This window comes from Pinus tabuliformis, chromosome 8, assembly GCF_031772625.1.
Source record: "Pinus tabuliformis cultivar Carrire ecotype Pingquan chromosome 8, CPIR1, whole genome shotgun sequence".
NCBI lineage: Eukaryota > Viridiplantae > Streptophyta > Pinopsida > Pinales > Pinaceae > Pinus > Pinus tabuliformis.
In genome coordinates, this window is record NC_142294.1 from 334,798,844 (window position 1) to 334,822,291 (window position 23,448).

Below are 23,448 nucleotides of genomic sequence, written 5' to 3' on the forward strand. Positions count from 1 at the left end.
TGTTTTGTCATTTTTGTGTTTGCCAAATTCACATATATGTTCATAATCTTAGCAATAGAGAAAAAGAATAGCTCAGGACTTGTTTGAATGCACCCTCTGCTCAATCTCTGTTTCTAAATGTGTTTTCTTCAGAATTGGTCATAAATATGAATTCTTAATTGCTCATGTTTGCACTGATTCTTTCATTATGAATGCTGTTTAGGAATTCTTAATTGCTCCTAGATAATATTCTCACACTTTCCCTCTATCAGCATAGTGAAAGATCCTTGACTGCCTTTCATTCCCTGATTTCATGCCATCGATTCCCAGATTTGAAGATTTGTTTCATGGATACCTGTCTGGCTCTGTAGCACTACCACTTCCCCAACAAGCACTTTCAACAGTACACAATTGTTGACTCCATTTCCCAATGGTCTAAGCTGTTTTGAAAACTGCATACCAGTTCTGCTTGAAATCATCATCCAACCAAATTTAAAACAAAACCTTGTACATCATAACTAGCCGGAAATTACTCCAAAACAAAGCTAAAACATAAAGAGAGAGCCCTCTCTGGTTGCAGGTAGGCTAGGACCTGTAGCTAAAAGATTGGTTAGTGGTTACCTCGGCCGTATTCCCTTAGGAGCCAGGGAACAACCTGAGTGGTAACACCTTCTCAGGCACATTTGAGGAAAATATGGAAGACTACAGGGTCTATGTCAACATATTCAAGTGTTGCTTGTATCGGATTGCATGCAGGTATTCCGCGTTTCCATGTGTAGACATGATCTACTGGATTGTCTCTCACACTGACCCATGGAAAATGGTGTTGAGCAGTGTCAATCGAACACAACTTGCTAGCTTCATGGTGAAGGACTTTCAGGAGATCTATCACTTGCTGCAGCCAACGACCACGATGGATACACCCTTCACCAAACCCAGAAACAACAAACCCAAGGAACACCTTGAAGAGTTGGGTGAAAGATCCATCCAAGTTATGGACAACACCTAGCCAGGTTTACAAGACAAAGAAAGTGAAAAAGACATATTATCTCTTGGTCATCTTTGCAGGTCTCTTATATGAGCAAGAGAGCATGGAGACCTTTCTGCATAGTTAGGTGATTGTGTTGGATCAATTGGCGAGTGAAATAAGACCTTGAAATTGGTTCGACATGTTGCCTCTTAGGTTGAAAGAACATGTAACAAAAGTCCATCACCCGCCCAAGGGTTAGGAAGAAAAGATATACATGTTTGCTTACATACTGGATCCAGTTTGTGCTTGTCAACAGTTCCCAGGCTTGGATTGGGCATGTACACCTTCAGAAACCTTTGTGCACACTTATTTCATGTTGTTCTCTAAATGCAACTTCTATGGGGTTATCATACAACTATCAAACCACTTTGTCACCCTTATACAGGATGTTCTTTGAACAAGGTCCACCTTTCATGTCGCAGGTAGCGATGGAGGGATTGATCGACTTAGTAGATTAGTATGCCTCACCCCTTGGTACATTCATATGGATGTACAACGTGAAGAAGGATCTGCATGTTTTATGGAAGTTTCACATGGACAAGCTCGTCATGCATGAAGTGTCATATCACATCTTGACAGGGTTGTTAGCCAGACTGTATAGGAAGAAGAAGGCGCCTTGGCCCACTTTTCCTTTGTGGATCAGGTTTATCTAGAATCTCAAGCATCATGACGATGAGATCGATGAATTCAGGAGATTCACCTTCGACACCAAAAGTTTCAATCCGTATGACCCACATTTCTTAGTGAAGGACCACTGTGCAAGAGTGCAACATCCTTGGATCCACAGGGCATGTCATTAGCCTGAGGAAGACCCATGGAGATACTGTTATTGCTTCTCAAGGCTCAATGAACCAGTCAGCATAGTTGTAGCATGTTTAGCAAAGCAGAAGGAAGCAACATCACAGAGAGTAGCATCATCAACAATAGAGAGAAGCAGACCTGTGGGTGACAAAGGAAAGAGAAAGTTTGTTGACATCGCAGAGGCATATAGAAGCTGCAAGTTCAAAGAAAATCCACTTCTGTTGAAAAAAACTTTGGAGATTAAGGCTAAGAGGTAACAACATGACAAGAGGATCATCTAAAGGCAAAGGGAGAAATAGAGGATGGATGAAACAGAAAAGGAGTTGCAGGAGTTGAAGTGACAACTCAGGGAAGAACAAGAGCTATGCAAAGAGAGAAGGAAGTGCAGCAGGAACATGAATAGGAGAAGGCACAACATGCATAGATTAATGAAACTACACCCATACAGGTTATAGACTCATCGGAACATCTAGCACAAAGCAGATGGGGTGAGTAGTTGCAGCAACAGGACTTGGATCAAGAGATTGAACAAATGCTAGAGTAGATGGACACGGATATGCTTCAGCCAGAGTTAGATTAGGATATTGACCTTGTGCCTCAGAACCAAGATGTCACCCCACCATCTTCACCAGATCTGGAAGTAGAGAAAGTCCCAAGCAATCAAAGAGACACCGAACCTTGAAGACAATCTAGAAGTGGAGATGCACAACATATCTTTCGACGAGTCACAACAAAGAGTTGTTCAGTTGTGCAGAGTGCCTACTCCAGATGTCCATGTATCTCCTATGTAGTTTGAAGAGCGATTGGTCGTATCTGATGTGGACAGACATCAACCCGCATTAGCTGATACTACCAAAGATAATGTTGAAGCCACCAGCTCAAGTGTTCGATTCTTGATAGCTGAGAATGAGCACATGGCTAAGGACTTACAAGCAGCCATGAATGGAGGAGAGAAGCTTACAGCATCTGCTAGAGAAAAGTTGAGGAAAATGATACTAAAGGAAGTATTGTCTCTTGAGACATTCATGCGGAATTTCTACTCCAGATTTGTCACCATGCATAAGTCAATTGTCCATCTCAACGGTTGGCAGCAACATTATGCTAAGAGAGCACACATCCTGTCAGATCTATACACTATTGTTGATCACATGCAAATATGGACAATGTGGTACAAAGGATCCCCATTTTAGTGCCAAAGATGATGAAGCCAAAGGCGGTAGAGTTGAAATTATGCACCTGGAGTTAGAGCCAAACTATGAGGAACTCCTCTAGTTCATCACCAGTTTGGAAGCTTCACATGCACGGGTGTTCAGGAACATAGATGTCTTTCTGCACATGCATGGGATCACATCCATTGGCACACTCGCCGATGCAAAGTCAAAGAACAATGTTCGACTGGAGCTGGACATGTACTTTGATCATTTGATGCACGTAGCCACCAGTGAAGACTTATAGATAAATGCAGACACTATGCATCAGTATGTTGCTGGTCCAGCTGCTCTCAAGTCTATGATTCATGTGTTATCAGATGAGTTGGAAAGAGGTGCCAAATCATTGTACCTGAATGCAAGGGAGGAAAGAGTTCGCTTCCAGAATGATGTCACCATAGAGCATGCAGACACCATAACAGACTACCAAGCTTGGCATCAGTTTGCCATCATCGATCATTGCGAGGATGTCGAAGAGTTGGTCTTCCTCTAGTTGTATGAGTCTTAGTGATGTCTTGCATGGCTTACAGAAGACTATTTTGTCTCACATGGGTACTTGTGCATATTGTAATTTAAACATGTTGTAACAGTCAAAGACCAAGTGTCAATAGTAGAATGCAACAGTCATGTAGTAGTTGAAGAGTCATGAGGGTAGGTGAAGAGTCATAAAGGGGAATGTCAAGGGTCACCCCACCCTTTGCTATTTATAGAACCTCATAACTCATTGTACATGATTTTGGGAACCAAGCTTCCTATAGGTGTAACTTAGAGAAAGATTGGTGTATTGTAACGATCCTTGGCTTCTCCATAGTGCAGAGCTAGTACATCTCTTTAGAGGAGTAAGCGGCAGTGACTGTAATGTTCCACTATCGGGGCTAGTGGAAGTCTTGGTTGTATGTATGATAGGATCTTTTACTCCTTTAATATAATGGAGCTAGAACGCTTCATGCATATGGTGTTACTGTAGTTATACTATCTTGGTTACTCTAATGATATATGTAGTTGTTATTTATGCTATGTATGGACTATTCCATATGTGTTTTTATGAATCTTATCGAAATGTCTTATTGATATAATCCATCACTTTGGATCATCGTATATCCTTGTTTCGATATTGTGATGTCTTTATTCTCATGTGTTCCCTTTCAAGCTGCATGCTATCATAGGTTTCTAAGGGGCGCACTAACTTCCCCTTTTGTGTGTTAGAGCCATTCATTAACCTTCCTTGACTTGCTACAAGGTCTCACCCTTTCTACCAACAAGGATATCTTACTTACCTATGCACACAACCACAGTCAAGGTGATATTGTACTACCCATTGGTGGGACTCCTACACCAAACAGTCTGAGGTATAAATGGGAATTCTTACAAGGGAGATCCCATGACATTTTGGCAGGTCCAACATTATCAACATTTCTGGTGGTAGAAGGAGGTACAAATGACAAGATGAGTCCTCACATCCTATTTTGAATCTTTTCACATGTTTCATGGATATCATTAGAGTCCACCCTCCACAATATCTATCTAACGCATAACCCTTTAACATCATGAAGGGGTTTTATGATCTCTTTTTGGAATTCATGTATTCTAGTGAAGGCGAAGTAGCCTAGCCTGAGCACTTACATGAACTCCTTGCATTCTTAGAGGATGCAGATGAGTTTGATGAAGTCAAGGTTAGCATGCTACTTTCAACCACACTTCATGAATCCCCACAACATTGGTGCCCCAGATTCCCTCAGAATTGCGTGCACTCACTTAAGTAGCTATGTGATCTAGTTGAATCTAGTTTCCATCATTTGGATTCTAAGCCTCCTGACAAAAAACTGTTAAAATAAAAGAAGACTCCTCATGAATTGCCTATGGATCTCTGGTAGCACTTCTGTGTACTCTAGTTTGAAGCTTTGAAAAACCAGATGAGATTCCAATATCTTTGGGACAAATTTGAATATTTCCTTCACAAATTATTCTATCCAAAAATGAAGTTGAAGTTCAAACCCCACTTAGTATACTTCGGTGATGGAGTGGTGCAATCACAAGTAGACACAACTGCTGTCACAAGTGACTGTCCACCTTCCCATCATCAAACAACTCCACCACTGCAAAGTGATGTGGGAGAACATGCACACACTTATGTTCAATTGTCACATCCTCCTATCATCTTTAATCTCCATTTCTACACATATTTGGTTGGGAGCACATGGGTGGTCACTCGAACCTGTTACCTCAACCTCTGTCTTCTCGTTCTATTGATCCTTTGGATTGCATTGTCTTGTTTTCTTTCGTTCTTGACTCTACAGCTATTGTGAATGAGGATCAAGTTATCGATGCATTTGATGTTGCACAACCAACATGTGTTGTCATCTTTGATGAGAATGACTGGGAACTTGAACATCAACCTGCAGAGAAGTATGACCTCCTTTTGTCTGTGCCTCCTCTACTTTTTCCTGACACCTTTGGTGATTCTGCTATCTATGATTTTCCTTTTGTAAATCCATCCATGGGTTCATCTAATTTTGATCATTCGCAGAACACACTGGATTTCATTCCATAATTCGACAACGGAGATGATAAATTATTCCTTGAAAATCCACCTGATTTTTCATCTCCTTTTTCTAGAAACGCAGAGGGTGAAAATTCTTTCTTATCATCTACCCCTCAGTTTTATTTATTTGATCATGAGGGTGCAGAAGAACTTATTTATTTTTCTGATTGTAGCTGTCATGATCTATTTGCTCCCATGTTCAATCACGATGTTCATTCTATATTTTTTGATCTTTCAAAGCCATATGTTGATGATAATCTATCTGTCGATGAAGTCAAAATCCCGAAGGTTGTCGAGGCACTTCAGCCCGAGTTGATGGTTATGTCAAGACCTCACTGTCATAAGTTTGGTTTCACTGCTGATTAGGAAATTCTTAAAACACCCAAGGCTCCTCATCACTCATTTATATGCATTGAAGATCAATCCAACACACATATTTCACTTCCTCCACTCGAATCACATGATCCCATCACTCATGCGTTAGAGGAATATTACACAGCAAGCACACTTGCACAACATAAGTTGTCTATGTTTCTCATGTTTTCTTGCATGTCACAGTCATGAGAGTCCATATTCTTAACATCTACACGTAGTGTATCACAACAACATGGTAAGTCAACATATTGCATTTCATGCGCTTTCAATTTTTTCTTTTTCTCTGGATGCATTTAAACTCGTAGTGTGTTTTTCTTCATTGTTATATCTTTCATGTTTACTAGTTCACCTAACTGTGTTGTCCACGAACCACGCCTTCACCAACATGGGTGAAACAGTGCACCAATGCTTGCATTGGAAATATCACTTCACGTGATCAGACCCATCCACCATTAACTTAGGAGTAGAAGTAGTGTTTGATTTTTGACTTGTTTGCTTGCATGCATGTTCACTTTCTTCCATTGTTTGTTTGTTTTGTTCGCTACTTTCTTTTCTTACTCCCTTTCCTTTCACATTTCTTTTCCTCTTTGCTTTGTTGTTTTTGTTTTCTTGTCTACATTCATAGGTTAGTTCAAATGAAATCATGTACTAATCTTGAAGCAACTAGGGTAAAGTAAAAGAGTACTTTTACAACTATCAATACTTGGTTATCTATTGTCCTATCTCTTTATGTTGAACTTGCTGTCTTCAGTCAATGATACACCAATTGAAAATACGTTATGTTCAAAGTGAACCTTGGTGAAAACGCAACCCTTATGTGATAACTAGTACCACCTACTCTAGTTGGTTATTTTCAGTTAACCCTTTTCAGCTTAGTCAAGTATAGTAAGGTGAGGGGGGAAACCTTAACAAGTATGTTAGAGGTATACATAAATATGTCAATGAAGGAAAAACTTATTCTGCTCTCAATAAGCTGGGATCCCTCTTCCACCTATGAAACCAATAAGTTCTATGAAAAATTCTCGAAAAATGAAAAATGAAAAAATTGAAAATGTGAAAATTTAAAAAAATTAAAAATGAATAAGGTGAAAGAAGAGAAAGGCTTCCTGCACAGAGAGGTGATGCAAGTAACTCCACCAGGGTACTAATGAGGATCATTGGTAGTAGAGTGATGCTTGTGTTCCTGTGTGACTCCATCGGGGTACTATCCAGGCCTGTTGGCAGTTGAGCAACACCATAGATGAAACTTAAACTCTGACTATCATATTGCTTGTGTCCCAATATACCCCTCATCCCCAATTGAAATAACTGTGTTGAAATGGCTTGGAATGTGTGCTAACTGACCAAGAGCATGGTAGGTGCTACATCTGTCAATTAAGTTAGTGAAAAACCAAGATCATCAGAGAACTGAACAATACTTCTAGAGGAGTTAGACTTGCTTTTCATGAAACAAAGTCCACTTAGAGAGTTGGAGTTCTACAGTGTGTTGCCAAGTGTTGTAATTGCTACAACAACCCTCCAAAAGTTTTCCTTAGCTTCATTTTGGAGCCTCCCTATGAAACATCCTTAGCAACATGTCATGCACTATCCAAGTATAAATGCTTCAGTGGCTTACAAGCCTGCATGTGACAGCTTGTTTGCGTTCCACCCGTAGGATGCCATTATGTGAATTAGTCATTTTTTGGTTGTGATTTCCACTTGGAAAACTGCTCAATTCTGGAGGGGAACTAGCCTTCCCTCTGGAAATTGTGCAATCCATATGGGTTGCTTGTTGGTCTCTAGAAATGTGCAGAACAACTAGGAAACCTTCTCTCTAGAAACTATGCAATGCAGCCCAACACTCGGCTTCCTCTAAAAAATTCTGCAATTTTGACAGACAGGTAAGGCTTCACTCTAGAAATTGTGCAATGCCTGAGGGCCAGCCAAACATGCTCAAACCAGAAACTGCATAAAATTCATTCCTACGCTTGCAATCTGTTGCATGTTCTCTTAGGTTGACAATTTCCCTCCAGAACTAAGAAATCTTGATTTGCATGCATGGGCTTCTTTTCCCAAAAAAGAAAAAAGCAAAAAAACAAAAAAGAATCCCTAGATTTTTAGGATCCATTTTTAGCAGCTACAGGTTACATGCAAAAGCCATTTTAAAAACCTCCTGCCAAGTGTCATTTTTCCTAGATTTGGGGTATGCGTGTCATAAACCTTGATCTTATCAAACTTATTTATTCGATGCTACAGAACTCGTTCCTCACATTGATCTTGGAGCTCTGACATCCCACGTCGCATCTAGAAGCATTCGACACATTTAGCTCAACTATTTTTGGGTAAGTTCACTTTTGATGTCTTTTGCTGCTTTTTTGTTGCTTTTTGTATTTCGATTTGTGTGAGTGTTGTTTTCTTTGTTCTATTGGATGGCTTCTATTGTTTTAATGCTTGTTAGATTGTAGAAGCATTGTTCCAAGTTTTTCATTGCATCTCACTCTTGTCACATGCATGACATCATTTCTGCACTAACGATCGTCATTGCAATGAATCACTTCACACACTTGCTTGTCTTCCCGTTTTATGAATCCTGCACTCACTACTTGCATGCATGATCATGCTCTCTTGTTTGCACTCAGCTTCACCGTTCATTCACAATTTTCACGTTTTAAGTCGCCCATCAGCAGGTATGGGCTACCTTAGCCCGAACCTTGCTTTGTCCAACTTGCAATGTGTATTTTCAAGAGTGAAGGCTCTACCTTCCTCCAATAAATTGTGCAAAGATGGTTGAGAACTGGCCTCCAGGATTTCTTTGCACAATTCTGAGAGGCAGTGCCTTTTTGGCCCCAGAAATTGCACAAATACAGTTCGTTGGTTGCAGTCATCGCTGACTGAAATTGCGCACTGTGGAGTTTCCATCCTTAGCATGAAAACATGGATTGTGCATTGAAAAATTTTAGTAGTCAGTTAGCCCACTTATATTCTGAAATGTGCTTTGCACATTTTTGGCAATCAGTCTCCCAGCCTCTTAGTGAAAATTAGTACAATCTTCTCAGTCAGTCACCCTGGGATGTTGCATGTAAGTCCTCAAGTTTCTTTTGGTTTTCAACTGACAGATTTTTTACCATGATTGTTGCTATATCTACAGGTATCATAGGTGTTTGTCTATCTCTTAGTAGTATAGGTGCAATGGCCTCCAAGAGAGCAGGGTCAGAGGACACCTTGAAAGTGAAACTAGAAATGCAGTCAAGCAAGCATCTGTGAGCTTTCCCATCTATGAAGACACCAAGCTATTCACAGACAAGGATATGAATATGAAATGGCAAGACATCAGTGACAACTTCTTAGGAACATTTGAGGAAAATATGGAAGATGCAAGGTCTATGTCAACATACACAAGTCTAGCTTGTACCAAATTACATGCAGGTATCCTGCGTTTCTATGTGCTGACATGATCCAATAGATTTTCTCGCATACTGACGTAGGGATAATGGTGTTGAGAAGTATCAGTGGAACAAAACTTGCTACCTTCAGGGTGAAGGACTTTCAGGGGATGTATCACTTGCACCAGTCAAAAACCACGATGGATACACCCTTCACCAGATCCATTAGCAGTGCAAACTCAAGAGGCATCTTGAAGAGTTGGGTGAAAGATCCATCCAAGTTCAGGACAATGCCCAACCAAGTTTACAAGACAAAGGTTCTGCAAAAGGCATGTTAGCTCTTGCTCATCCTTTCATGTCACTTATATGATAAAGAGAGCACAGGGACATTCCCGCAAAGTTGGGTGATTGTGTTGATCATTTGGCGAGTGAAGGAATACTTGTAATTGGTCTAACATGTTGGCTCTCAAGTTGAAGGAATAGGTAGCAGAAGCTTGAAATCCACCCAAGGGTCAACAAGTAAAGAAATACATGTCTTCTTACATATTGGATGTAGTTTGTGCCCACCAACAGTTCCAAGGCTTGGGTTGGGCATGGAAACCTTCGAAATCCTTTGTGCACACTTATTACAATTTTTTGTCCAAATGTAGCTTCCGTAGAGTTATCATACAACTATTAGACCACTTTGTCACCTCAGTATACAGGATGATTTTTGAACAGGATCCACCTTGCATGTTACAGGAAGTGATGGAGGGATTGATCGACATAGCAGATTGGTATGAATCACCCCTTGGCACATTTGTACGGATGTACAATGTGGAGAAGGCTCCATAGGTTTTACCAAATTTTTCCATGGACATGCTACTCTTGTAAGAAGTGTCATATCACATCTCGAAAGGGTTGTCAGCAAGACTGCGTAGGAAGAAGAAGGCACCTTGGCCGACTCTTCCTTTACGGATCGGGTTGTATGAGATCCAAAATCAGAAGCATGTCGAGGCCGAGATGGAGGAATTCAAGAGATTCACCTTCAACACCAACAATTTCAATCTGTATCACCCACATTTCTTAGTTAAGGACCACTATGTGAGAGTGCAACATCCTTGGATCCATGGGACATGTCATTAGTCTGAGGAAGACCCATGGAGATACTACTATCACTTCTCAAGGATCAGTGAACTGGTTAGCAAAGCAGAAGGAAGCAACATCGTAGAGAGAAGCATCATCAACAGTAGCATAGGGAAGAAGACCTGCACGCGATAAAGGAAAGAGAAAGGCTGTTGAAAATGTAGAGGTATAGAAAAGCTACAAGTTCAAAGAAGATCCACTTGTGTCGAAAGAAGCTTTGGAGATTGAGGCTAACAGGTGAGAGATGGATAGGAGGATCGTGCAATGGAAGATGGAGAAACAGAGGATGGAGGGAACATAAAAGGATTTGTAGGAGTTGAAGCAGCAACTTAGGGAAGAACAAGAGCTACACAGAAGAGAGAAGGAAGCACAACATCAATAGGAACAACAGAAGGCACAACATGCACATATTGATAAGACTACGCCCATACAGGTTATAGACTCATCCAAGTAGTTGACACAAAGAAAATAGGGTGAGTAGTCGCAGGAGTAGTGTTGTGGGGAAAAGTATCCGATGCGGATGACCCTATCCCTACTCTAAAGGTGACAGTCTTTAGCAACAACTGAAAGTAAAGCTTTGATGTTTTCCTTTATGAAAGTACAGAGAGGGGGAAGAAATGATCAACCAACCTGGTATCCTTCGCTTAGTCGATCTTGATCCTCTCTCTTTGTCTCTTGTTCCCAGCTCCTTGCTCTCTTTGCCGGTCCAGTTACACACAAGCCCTGCACAAAACGAGAGAGGAAACTACAAGATACAAGTACTCATAACTGATGCATGGATTAGAGTGAATCAAATATACATGTAAATACAATACATCAATGCAATACAAGTATATAGGAGAACATGCAAAACTTTATTGATAGAAGTAACAGGGTTCTGAGAAGGTTACAACCAATGATGGCTCCAATCCAGCAGCACCTCCCCAGCAGCAAGAACTCTCCTCTTCACCTCTAGTAAAACAATCACCCAATACCTCTAACTGTAATCCAACAGCACCTCCTTGCTTTACACAAAATTCCAGCCTCCTTAGACCTCATAGAAGAGCTCTATATATAGGAGAGAAGAATAGAGGATGAGTCAGCTTGAGGCTGGCATAGAGCTGACTAGTGTCCTCTCCCTCTTCAGTTAATCTTCAGTTCTTGAGTCCACTTGGAGATCCTTGCTTACACATGGTGATCGAGTACCTCTTACTCATCACAAGGCGAATCTGATGAACCAAGTGTCAGTTTGGAAGCTTCCTGGGCAGTTGACACCTTGCAGGATGACTGTGCCACTTGGCCAATCTCGCCCAGCGCAGGTAGCCTTCATTACTTTTGACTTCCAGCGCAGGTACAGAGTGGGACAGTTACATTACAGCGCAGAAGCTCAATTAAGCAACTGACATGATCCAAAATAAGCCTGTTTTGAAGTGTTTTCAGGTGGAGAACTGATTGGAAGTGCTGTTTTTGATGACCTTGTTCTTTTAGGGGTAAGAACAACATGTTTAGGGACTGAGGACCCCTGTAATTATTGACATTCCATGCTCCATGATGCGAGGCACAAAAATGTCTATAACAGTTGCCCCCTAAAGTATGAGGCCGTTTATCGGGTGAAATGCTTTATCTAGAGGATCCGAAGTTCGTTCCAGTACTGAGGAGAGTGCCCTGTAATACAATACAATACAATACATTATTTTTCATTCATCATTATTCTCATGATCTAGCTGAGGCGGGCATTCCCATGCTCAGCTTTTTATAAATACATTTTGGTACATATGACAGACGATCGTCTGAAGATAGACTGATAATTTTCTGCTGAAATTATCATCTTTTGAGTAGGATGATCATCTGCTGCAATGATGTACATGGCAAATGCTTTTATATTTCCTGAATATATATCGCAGCCCGGATGGATGAAACTAGATCCGGGGTCTTCAAACTCGTTCGATCTTCACTCTAAGTACAAGTCGATCCATGTGAGAATTGCGCTGAAGTCGAACATGGAAAGACATCGCTTGATTACCGGTCAATAATGTAAACCGTAAACAAGCGCGAGAGGAATCACCAATAATGACGATGACCCTCAAGGTACTGCAGTACAATTCACGTGGCGTGAATAAAGGACTTGGCGTCGAACGCCACGCAAAATCTTCTGGTCGAAGGTCATTGATGTATACCTGTCGCCGGAAGTGAGAAACTTGCCATTGAGGCATGCAAGCTTCAAAGTACTGATGGGGGTGTTCCTAGATCAACTTCTTGGATAATGAGCTGAAGTCGACAAGAAGCGATCCGTCAAAGGAGGGCCTTAATGAATCCCACATCAATGACACGGAACGGAGCTAATGACTTTAGTGGAGGTGAAAACAAACTATGACATATGATTCAGGGTGGCGATCATGAATGGATGAAGGATAATGTATGGCAGTGGATGGGACACGGTTGACACTTTCAGAATGACCCCTCTTGAACATATAACGACACTGATGCGATGGATCGGTAGCATTACCCCAAATGTGGATGGTGTGGCGAGGACCATGGTGATGAGACCGGTGAATGAAACAACCCAACCCGATGTGATACGGAGGAAAAGTGTCATGTTCAAGAGTGACTTGCTACCATTAAACTTTGAATGTTCTCCCAATTTTTCCCCAGTCATTTCTGACCAGTACCTCTTTACTTTTGTCAAGCTTGAGGAGGATAACATATGCTTGTTCTATAACCTGCCCTTCGGGCAAGCCCATCGCTATGATTTAACGAGCCTAGCGATAGGGAAACTCGTTCTCGTCTAAAGACAAGTTTGTCGCTATTTAATCATTTTAACGAGTCTAACGACAAAGAAAACTCGGTCCTTTTCATTTTTAGAGAGTCTGAAAAGGTACAGAAAGTCAACTCCATGATTCCTTTTTCGTCAGCAAATCCCTTAAGTCCGAAAAAGTATAAAACAATACAGAAGGGATGGTTGTTCGGTATTTTTAACGAGCCGAACAAGACAAGCGCTCGATCCTTTTGTGCAATAATCCCTCAGGTCCAAAAAGATTAAAATTTAGAGGAGGGATAGCGTTCCGGTCATTTAACGAGCTGGAAGGCCAAAACTCGGCAAACTTTTCATATTTTACGAGTCAGTGAAAAGAGCTGAAAGAAGACTCGTCTTTTGAGGAACGAGTGATAAACAGGGATAGCTACAGATTCCAGGTACATGTTGGAATTTTCCAATCACGGCAGTGTCACAAGGATGGCTAGGTGAAATCACTCTTCGCAGCTGTTTCTCAAAAGAGGTAAACACACAAATGGAAGTGAATGATCGGCCAAATGAACAGTGGAGGTGATGGATGAAAACACGATCAAGGTTCTTATGGCTGATGAATTTACGATCTCAAAAGGTTATTTACCGGTTCATTTTTTCCATGAGCTTGAACTCTGAGGGAAACTTTTGCTCACACTTTTCTATTTTTTAACGAGCATAAATTCAGTCCTAAAACTGCTCGGATTTGCGTTTATTTTTTAACGAGCATGAACTATATGCTAAAACTGCTCGACATACCAGTCATATGAAGAACGCCTCTCGTAAGGACCAATTTTTATAGAGCTTATGCCTTACCACAGCTGTGCTCACTTTTGGCAAATTTTACTTTTGCCTCACAGGCTTTCTTTCATGCAAGTTTGGAAACGGCTAATCTTAAAACCAGATAAATAACCGCCCCTAGCTTGCACTCCAGAAAGTTTGCATGCCCCCAGGTATAGGATAGAATTTCGAGGCTGCCCCTCCTCTCCCCTACTTCTGCTTTTCTTTGGGTGTTCACATTTATTTGTCATCTTGCTAATCTAATGCTAATGATACTTGTCTTCTCGTTATTTTAAGGGGTCTTACGCAGTACTCAGGCTTCCCGTCGGCCCACTTTTAACAAACAGCTATTTATGACAATAGATGAACACTACTCAAAGATAAAACATTGGTATTATTGAGGGAGGCTTGCCTCTTTCTTATTATTCCAAAGACGGTTCGATTTGCTGCCGCAGATCAATCTCTTTCTTCGGCGGTGCCTATCATTGGGTTGTCCTAAGATGGTTACCCTCTGTCACAACAATACGGTCTCCTTCTTAATAGACTGCCCCTGCTTATCCTTCAAAACACATGTTTCGATGGGCGAGGCTTGAATTTAAAGATGGTGACTACTTGTTGTAATAAGGGAATTCCTACTCGGGCATTGCCCACTTTTTTAGACAAAGGTGAATGATTCCCAAACACATAACTTTAACAAAAGATCATTTTTCCAGAACAACCCCACTTCCTACGGATGGGGTATGGACTAGTCATGTTCTCCTACGGAAATTCTGTCTTATACCCGGAGTTTCTTCTGCCCGAAGCAGACCAGGGTGCATGCCCCCTGGGTCCTAGTCTTTCTTTCCGAATCACTCGCGCTCATCGGGAAGGAGGACCGGGGGCGGAGGCGAATCTTGAGTGAACAGACCATTTAGGATTGGTATTTGACTATTTGCGATGCGAGATCCGGAAGTGAAAGTTGGTCTACGAGCTTGACCACCCTTCCTTCATGTGGAAAACACATTACTCTAAAGAGTGAGGAGACTATCGCTCCCATGCAATAAATATAGTCGCGTCCAAGGAGTAGGTTATAATCCAAGGGTCCTTGAACTACCAACACGTTCATCCTGACGGTCTTCCCCTTCAATGTAACAGGTACATCGGGGAGGATCCCTAATGGTCGACTGGTTCCTTTATCAAAACCTGAGAGATTTCTCAACTCAGGTAAAAGCACCGGGGAACCCAGTGCTTTCCAAGCAACAGAGGAAAGGATACTCACAGACGCCCCTTCATCAATGATAGTACCAGCCATAATCATTCTATAGATCTGGACAATGATTCTGAATGGTACACTGGCTGGTAACCGGGGTCTGCCTAGTTGATTCCAATCAAAGGATACAACCAGGTTGCTTGGCGGTGGGACCGAATATACGGCCGGATACGACTCTGATGATGTTCCTTCCTGCGATAAAGGAATGGGCGCATTGCCCTGATGCTCATCGGAGTCGGTGCTGATGAAAAGAACCTGGATGGTGTCATCCTTGTTCTCATCAGTGAGGGTGTCGCATGAAGATGACTCTTCGGCGACGGTGCCATTTGAAGACGGGTCTTCAATGACGGAGTCATTGGACGATAGAACCTCTGAAGGAAGAACCGGGCCAACTGCCGTATCGACCTTTAGACTTTCGTCTGGTCTGGATTCAGTAGGTTCATTCTCAATGACCGACACTTCAGTTGACCACTTGAGTGGTTCAACCGGATTTTCAACTATCGAGGGATTAGGCGCGAGTTTTTGATATCCAGGTGGAAGTCGCACCGGTGACACCGGGCGATCTTCCAAAACTCTCTTGGCCTCATCTAAGAATGGACATTTGTGGATGGCATGATGACCTTCACACAATAGACAGGGTGATCTTGGTCCCCTTCTTCGTCCTTCACTCTCGCTAGTTGACGGAATGCAATCAACATGACAACCAGAGGTTGATGCTACCGGATTGTGCAACCTTGGGGACCAGTCCCTTAGTATCCGGGGAATACAAGGACAATCACGATGGAAATGGATCCCTTTGCAAATGACACATGGCGATTTAGGCCCAGTCGGTGCAGTGTGTGGGTTTTTGTCAGCTTTCTTCTGCTTGCCCCCAGTCGCCTTCGCCAGAGGCTCCTTCTGCTTCTTTTCTTTCTTCTTCTTTTCCTTCTTCTCCTTGGGAGGCTGACTTTTGCCGGCTCTACCTTGCGAAGATGAAGGATCAGAGGAAGTATCATAAGAAGTGGAAGGCTGGTGGGTAGTTCTAGATTGTTCTGACTGTTGATTCGAATGCTCAGGATTAGTGGCGATCTGGACTACATTAGTTGAAAAGAGCCATACAGGGAGGCCGATTGTCAATCCTGGAAGCGACAATGTAGCCATATGAGGCGCACCAACATCTCCCCAAGAGGAGAAGGGATTTGGACTTCCGCCAAGGTTACTTCCTTGGTTGGTGGGCTCCATACTTTTCAACTGAAATATCAACGTGGGAATAACAGGTGATTATGTTCCGCTTTAAAATAAATTTTATTAACGACGCTTTTAGACACAAACTTGCTTTTTCATGTTTTAAGAGTCGAGAAAAAGCTAAAGATGACTCTAGTCGCCTTCGATGTATTAACGAGCCCGAAGTGACAAATGCTCGGTTGGACTTTTTCAGTTATAGAGTTTGAAAAAAGCCAAAAGAAACTGCTCTGGAGATCTAGGCAGAGGGTGTGCCAAACCTTTCGCGAAACCACAGAATACGTTTTACGGTACGGGTGGTCGATCTTCGTGAATGCTGTGTTCACTGCATCGCGATCAGTAGGGCGGCCGACACGGTTTCCTAAGGATAAAGGATAAAAACCTATAGGGGTCTCCCAATATACGCGACGGTACGCGGGAGCTCAAGTCCGTATTAGTGCTATCGTCCCTCAGGAGGAATCACCCACCTTCGTAGAGATCGACAGTCACTACGTTTAACGACGCCGGAACACGTCTCTACCTAGACCTCTATTGTTTGCGTTAAATTCCAAAGCGTTGTTATGTAAATTGAGGTTATTTTAATGTTGATCTTTCTTAACAGTTTTCCTTTCAGGTTCGCCACGAGATGTATATATACAACTTCCTATATGCAATCTAAGAATGAGAAGCAAATCTTTTCAATCTTTCAACTTTGAAAACCTTAATCTACTTGAGGGAAACGAAGGACACAACTTTTTCCACAGATCAAAGAACACACACTAAAATGCACATCTTCCTAAATCGTCAAGCATACAGTCAAATGCAAAATGCACAATGCATGTATTTCTTTTCGTTATCCTTAATGTTGATGCTAGACAAAAAGGAAATTGTTGTATGATTTCGAATCTAATTTCAAGTAGAAATAAACAAGCTTGTCCACAATCAAAAAGACACCTTATGATAGACTTGTTTGAACACAGGAAATGTATAGATTCAAACCATAAAAGTGAAGAGCAAACAAACTCAAACAGCCATGAACAGTAATAAAACTAACTCAAAAGATCACAAAGACACTTTTACAGTTCAGGATCTAAGAGGCCACAGCTATACTGGTTCGCTTTTCACAATGGGAAACTGTAACTGAAACAAGAAATACTGAAAGAACATTCACAGTTTCATCACACAACTGAGGCGGAATAATGTCAAGGAGAAGTGGCTTACAGCAAGTACAATAACCAGCAAGCAATCAGCCAAAAACAAGTGCAAACAGGGCCAAGACACAATAGGAAGACTGAGCAAGACAAGGGCTAACTGGACCAGCGCAGGTTCTAGTTTGCCAATTCCACTCTCAGCGCAGTTCCCGAAGGGAGTACCTACGCTGTAATGCAGGCTGCCTATGTACAGCCTGCACTGACTCACGAGAGTTTCGTCTACAAAGTTTTCCGGGTCATAAAAAGCTCAAAAATGCACTGTTTTTGATGAAATAAAAAGCTATAGGTCAAGTACAGGCTAAGGTATGATCAAGAGGATGAAGATCTATCACAAAGAGTAAAGAGTCTTTTGTAGATAAGCTCTTCAAATCTTGAATTTGCTCAGCAAATGAGCAAGAGTAGCAGTCCCTCTACTTCGCTTTTGATATAGTCAAAAGCTTTTCGATTTGGTACTCTTTTTCTTCAAGAAATGAATAGCAAAATACTACAAACACCAACAAGATACTAGGCTCCCCAGCGGAGTCGCCAGTTTGTTGTGGGGAAAAGTATCCGATGCGGATGACCCTATCCCTACTCTAAAGGTGACAGTCTTTAGCAACAACTGAAAGTAAAGCTTTGATGTTTTCCTTTATGAAAGTACAGAGAGGGGGAAGAAATGATCAACCAACCTGGTATCCTTCGCTTAGTCGATCTTGATCCTCTCTCTTTGTCTCTTGTTCCCAGCTCCTTGCTCTCTTTGCCGGTCCAGTTACACACAAGCCCTGCACAAAACGAGAGAGGAAACTACAAGATACAAGTACTCATAACTGATGCATGGATTAGAGTGAATCAAATATACATGTAAATACAATACATCAATGCAATACAAGTATATAGGAGAACATGCAAAACTTTATTGATAGAAGTAACAGGGTTCTGAGAAGGTTACAACCAATGATGGCTCCAATCCAGCAGCACCTCCCCAGCAGCAAGAACTCTCCTCTTCACCTCTAGTAAAACAATCACCCAATAGCTCTAACTGTAATCCAACAGCACCTCCTTGCTTTACACAAAATTCCAGCCTCCTTAGACCTCATAGAAGAGCTCTATATATAGGAGAGAAGAAGAGAGGATGAGTCAGCTTGAGGCTGGCATAGAGCTGACTAGTGTCCTCTCCCTCTTCAGTTAATCTTCAGTTCTTGAGTCCACTTGGAGATCCTTGCTTACACATGGTGATCAAGTACCTCTTACTCATCACAAGGCGAATCTGATGAACCAAGTGTCAGTTTGGAAGCTTCCTGGGCAGTTGACACCTTGCAGGATGACTGTGCCACTTGGCCAATCTCGCCTAGCGCAGGTAGCCTTCATTACTTTTGACTTCCAGCGCAGGTACAGAGTGGGACAGTTGCATTACAGCGCAGAAGCTCAATTAAGCAGCTGACATGATCCAAAATAAGCCTGTTTTGAAGTGTTTTCAGGTGGAGAACTGATTGGAAGTGCTGTTGTTTGATGACCTTGTTCTTTTAGGGGTAAGAACAACATGTTTAGGGACTGAGGACCCCTGTAATTATTGACATTCCATGCTCCATGATGCGAGGCACAAAAATGTCTATAACAAGTAGGATTTGGCTCAAGTAATTGAACAAATGCTAGAGAATATGGACATGAATATGATCTAGCTAGAGTCAGATCAAGATATTGACCTCATGCCTTAGAACCAAGAGGTCACCCACTATTGAGTCAAATTATAGACTTATAATTTGGTTAACATAAATCATCAACCCAGTGTACGTAAGCTTATGATATGCTGCCCAAAATATATGTTGGCTTAATACTGTGAGTTCTTATTAATATAACCAGTCAACCATACACAGAACTAATGCCTCTTTTCTGCGTCAACATTTAGCAACAAAGACTATGGAGTGGATTGAAACATCCCTCTATAGCTCTCAATATTGCTAATGTTGATTAGAAAAGATAACGAATCAAACTTACAACAATTTAAGGAATTCACTCAACAATGTAAATCAAATCTTGATTAAATGAAATCCACACATTAACATGAAACTTAATCATTGAACCATTTGTTGCTGATATATCAGAAACAGTAAATTAGCTGTGTAAATAAATTTTTGTTCCATAACATAATTAAAATATACACACACTACACTAACGGAGTTGTGGGTAAAGGGGGCCATCCCTCACTCACAAACCCTTCAAAATTAGAAGAGCTTGCTCAGTAAGATAGATAGAACATTTAATATTAGATTAATTTAAAAATGTCATAGTCAAGTACAATCTGATCTATAGTATTAGCCAAAGCCAACCTAGCAGCCCCTTACAATATGAAATAGAGTTGAATTTATACAAATTTGAAAGCCCAATGTGGCTTGAAATAGGGAAAACTACTAATATAAGCCATCTGTTAACAGTACTGGTACAGAGTATCAAATTTAGTTATACTAATTTTAATCCATGACTGAAAGCATGGATTAGACAAAATTCGTTACATAGTTGTAGTTTCCCTTCATACAGCCAACAAGGAGAGGTCTATAAATATGGGCGATTTTGTTTGTGGATTTGAAATAGCCAATAGGACAACATCCATGTATGATGAATTCCCCACAAAACTCATGTTCTCATTTGATTTATAAATAACTGCAACATAGATAACTGCCAATTTTGTTGTAGGAAATCTCAGTAATTGTAGGAAATCAATGTCTGTAGGAATTCTAGAGTGTTTGCAGGAAATAGGATCGCATGAGCTGTTTGCGGGAAATTTGGGATTATTTCGAATCAATTTTTTTTTTCACAAGAACTCTAGATTAGTTGCCATGATAATTCAATAAGGAAACAACTAGCTTAAGGAATGCTTAAGATTAAGGCAAAAGATCTTTTTTCATGTTAATTTGCATACCTCCAGAATATGGCACCTTTTTGGCCGAAACCTAGATATTATAATCAAAATAAGAATAGTAGGGGTCAATGAAAGTTCAAAATGGGAGAGGTAAAGTCTAGAAAAGGTGTTAAAATTGTGCAAAACCGAGCCTCAACATCTCCCCTACACCTAGCTTCATACATGTCCCTTTTGCAAGAAAAAAGTGTTGCATCTTCCACAAGAAAAAAGAAAAGGAAATCATTCCTTGTCCTAGGCTATAACTACTGTAGCCAATCGATATGCTACTGCCACAAACTTATCCAACTACTTTCCACTAGATTCTGTAGGAGTTTGACTCTTGTACAATTCGTTTTTCTTCCTTAGATGATCAATCCGAGCCTGCTTCTTTTTCATGATTGGGCTTCTTTCTAAACTCATTCCTCATGTTCTTTCTGCAAACGCATGTTGTTCTCTTTCAGGGTCTCATTCTCCTTTCTCAAATCTCATTCTGAAATGGTGAGCTTAGTGATAATCTTCTCCAATTATTGCAGAGACCACTTTTTTTGGGGAGTTACTTCCCCTTGATGATGTGCTTGGTGGGATTGGGGTGAACCAAGGCCCTCCTTTTCTTGTTTTTCTCCTACTGTGTCATTCCCACTTCCATGAAACAGGGTATCTTGAAAGGACATTGCTTCATCACCAATGAATTCAACTGACTCTATATTTTCCTTTCCTTTGGGTGGGTCGTGATGTTTTTCCTTCTTTTTGTCAGGTGTCTCGGGCAGCATCTTTGCTTCCACAGTATCCTTTATAGCCAGGTGAACATCCTAGCTCCTGGTAAATCTCTTAGCAGAGGTGGAAGTGTGATTATTTGACTTAGGCTTTTACCCACAGTCTCCCCAGTCACCACCACTTCTTTTCTTGTTTCTTCTTCTTTTGTCTATAGCCCATGGGTCCTAGGCTTCTTCTTCTTCAATTTTTCTATAGGATTCTTCTATGTGGACTCTGAAGAGTCAAGGTCATCTTTTCCTTCCTTCTTTATTAGTGTTCCACAAGTTCGTGGCTTCTTCTTTGATTTTTCTGTTGGTTTTTCCTCTGTAGACTTTGAAGGGTCTAAGTTTTATCTTCCTCTTTCTCCTTTATCTGTAGCCCATGGGTCCATGGCTTTTTCTTGGGTTTTCCTATTGGTGTTTCCTAGTGGACTCCAAAGAATCAGAATCTTCATTCTCTGCGAAGTAATTCTCACCCAGAAATTCCTCCCACATCTTCCTTTTCTCCTTCAAAACTTCTACCAGGATGATTTTCACTAGCCCATGGTGATAAAGGTCTTCCTCCAAATTGGCCCCTATCCTTAGCAGCTGTTGACACCTTCATCAGAGAAATTCTCAAATAATACAACAAACTCAACGGCTTGTCATGAAAATGTGCGAGGAGCCAAATGTGAAATAGGAATGCGAGCCCAAATCGACCTTCACGTGATATATACTTCTGCATGAAAATTAATAAGTTTCGATAAATTTTTAGGAAGTCCTATGAAATCCCTTTGCTCAAGTCAGGGTTTGAATCCTCCTTTCACAGAAAGGACACACACAAACCCTTGTTGAAACACTGGTTTTTGAGCCAACACTCCCCCTGCTGTGGAATTCTGCATGCCCGAGCCACCAAACCATCAGTTAACCTGAAATGGACATCCTCGACTTGATCTTTGTCACCATTTAAATTCAGGGCGAAAGACTTTGTTACCTCTGAATTATGGCTGCTGAATTTTTGAAACAATGGTAGCCACCTTTCTTTCTCCAATCTCACCATACTGTGAGGATCAGCTTTCAACAGTTCAAGGCCTTATGGCTCAAAGTGGATGGGGCCACGCAGCTCTGACATGTAGAAAAATAGGGAAGACATGATGTTCCCACTCTTATGAAATATCATTCCAAGCATTTATAAAGCGTAGTGCATCAAGGGAGGGATTAATATGGTAAATATCAGAAAGCACGAAGATTTCGAGAAACAAGTCATGATAATTATTATCATCATGATCCGACCTATAGAATGATATGGAGATTACACCCACCGGTCAAGTCAGAATCATGGTAATCGGATGTGGAGCTAGAGTTATGATGCAACGGTTTACGTCCATGTTTTTCCACAAGGGTAACCATAGCTTGAAAGCATACAAATGTTTTAAATTTAAAGTGTCAATTACCTCTTACCTCAACTGTCTTTTCAGTGGCTATACCTTACCGAGCTTACCTTCCAACGGTCTAGTCATTATATGATGTGTGCTTTTCCTTGAAATGATAACCCACTTAATAATTAAATCGAATGTATGATCTCATAATTCATGACCTCGACCAGTAATTGAAATTTTTCAGTACTTTATCTAATAATTTAAACTACTGTTCTTTCTATGACTTTTTCTTTTCAGAAAAGGAGGGTGTCTGTAGGAAATGGAACCTTGACTGTTGAGACCTCTGCAAGAAATCAAACCACAGGAAAAATTATTTTCCCTCGTTTATGTACAGTTCACTGCACACAAGTAAAGGTGCTAATGTCGAATGTGCAATGATCTCATTAGATTACTAGCCATTTAGGTCACTTGTTAACTAATGCGAGGCCCATCACCATTAATGAGAGTGAGGACCAAGGTACCCTGATGCATCCTATCGGGTGTGAATTTATGAGCTATTTTCAAACTCCCCTATAGGATCTAGTAGTCAAGGAGCCATAATGATTCTCCTCTATTGCTGGAGAGGTAGCCTGTCATTAGGGCATACAAGCTTCAAGGCATCGTAAGACTCTAATCTTGCACCCAAATAATTTCCTAATGTCGATGCGCCAATATTGATGGAAGGAGGGCCTTAAGAAATCCCACGTCAATTTGAAAAAATATATTACTAATAGGATCCTAGCGAACCTACTAACATGTAGTTTTAGGGAGCCCAAGGTAGTCCATGCTCACTATATTTCA